Source organism: Sinocyclocheilus rhinocerous, unplaced genomic scaffold (genome assembly GCF_001515625.1).
Source record: "Sinocyclocheilus rhinocerous isolate Xijiao unplaced genomic scaffold, SAMN03320098_v1.1 scaffold574, whole genome shotgun sequence".
Taxonomy (NCBI): Eukaryota; Metazoa; Chordata; class Actinopteri; order Cypriniformes; family Cyprinidae; genus Sinocyclocheilus; species Sinocyclocheilus rhinocerous.
Window position 1 is genome coordinate 2,304,688 of NW_015659919.1, and position 1,884 is coordinate 2,306,571.

At 37.3% G+C, this 1,884-nt stretch overlaps 1 protein-coding gene across 1 annotated transcript in view; it reads right to left on the reverse strand.

The window, feature by feature from the left end:
- LOC107724301 (stathmin-2-like) overlaps nucleotides 1-1,884 on the reverse strand; it is a 22,762-nt gene that overhangs the window by 19,083 nt on the left and 1,795 nt on the right. The gene's annotated exons all lie outside the window — the stretch shown is intronic.

Sequence of the window (1,884 nt, forward strand, 5' to 3'; positions counted from 1 at the left end):
TATTGATTGATTTTCCATTGTTCTGCATTTCCCCAGCTGATTTGAATAAATAAGCTATGCTTTGACCGACGTTGAGTGTATGCTCTTCTTTTATTTCTTTTTAACGACCACCTAAAATAAAATGATGATAACGCGAGGCAAGCGTACGGCATAATCGTGACCTATTTTTTAGCGGAATTCATTGAGGGATTTGACAGTGTGATTCATAGATTAAGTATTTCAAATGTAGGCTATTATATACACACATATGCAGTTTTTTTTCTTACTATCTTTTAGGGGTTTCTTGCTTTTAGACTAGTCGACTAGTCGGATACAAAACTTCCGTTTAAACGACAGTCAAATTAGTCGTAGCGCACATCCCTAGTGTGAACCCCAATTTGCTATTGTGTGCTGCGCATTTTATTGAGGACAGCTTCCACAACACGAGGGAGTACAGTGCCGGATTCGCCCAAAAGTTTTAGTTCACTGGTGCTGCTTTTTGGGCTACTGTATGCCCTTCACATCAGCTACCCCAAGAAGCTGATTGTTTTTTTTTAATTCATACGAAAGGTACTGTTGAAACTTGATGACGGGAAGGCTAGGCCAAAATTGCTGGCACTTAAAAATGAACTTTTGAATTAGTATTATGAAATCCACCATGTTACCGGTACTGTTAAGAGTGCAGATGAATTTGCACAGCATGTTAAAAGAGCAGTTGTTGAATTTTTTTTTAAATGAAGTGTTCAAGTATTAAAGGAATTGTTGGTTTATTCCATGGAAAATTTTATTTTTGATAACATTGTTTTAATATTGCATTTTGTTGTGCTGCACAGCCCACATGTTGATCAACTTTGAGTGAAATAAATGTTTTATTTCAATAAATACTATTCAAAATAACCTTGTCCTGTCCTCATTGCTTTATACAAATGTTAGTTTTTGCTTAGTCTTATGTAACTTTATTAATGTGAGTTCAGTCAACTTAAACCATTTAAGGCAATCGGTTTCCTTAAACCATTTGAGTAGCTATTTGAACTGAGTTAAGTTGTTTGAACTCAATTAGATTTTATTAATTGAACTCATAAGGTTTGTTTACTAAACTTAAAACTTTTAAGTTACCAGTACTCTGATTTATTGACTAAATCAACACATAAATACTGAGTCATGTGCACTTATATTTTAAAGTTAGCAGTACTCATATGTATTGGTTTCAAAACTTAAATGGTTTAAGGCAATCGGTTTCCTCAAATGGTTTGAGTTAACCTAACTTGTCGGGTTTTACAGTGTGGCCATTATTGCAAAATGTGATGCTGCCACTGGTAATACAGACTTTATTGACTGTATTGTCCCAAGCACAGTTTTCCCTGCAAGCCTGATATCATGATCTGTGATGTTCTGCACACTGATCTTGACCACTGGAAGACTTCCATTCTTAAGAGTTAGTAGAGTTTCCAGGGGTTCAAGGCCATCTGGACACTGCATTTACATGTGGCTCGAACAAGAAAACAGTGTCTTGCTTAAAGGAGTGGTTGACTGGTTTTGTTCTAGGCCAATGTGTTCATGCTTTGTTTAAAAAAAAAAAAAAGCATTATTTTTCACATAATTTACCTTTATTCTTCACCGCTCTGTCCCTTCTCTGATAAACACGCTGATCATTTCCTGCTTTTATGAAGCCCCTCCCTCAGAAATACGCAATGGACTCTGATTGAGTAGCTAGTCCAGTGTGTTGTGATTGGCTAAACCACCTCTGGTGCGGTCTAAATGTCCCACCCCTCACCTCAGCGGCATGTGCTCCGGTTGTATAGTAAACAATGGCATCGTCTATCCACCTTTTTCTTGTCGTAAAAATGGGCACGGCCATTTGTAAATTCTATGGGTCTGGCTTCCGGTCTCATCTCACTCCACTCC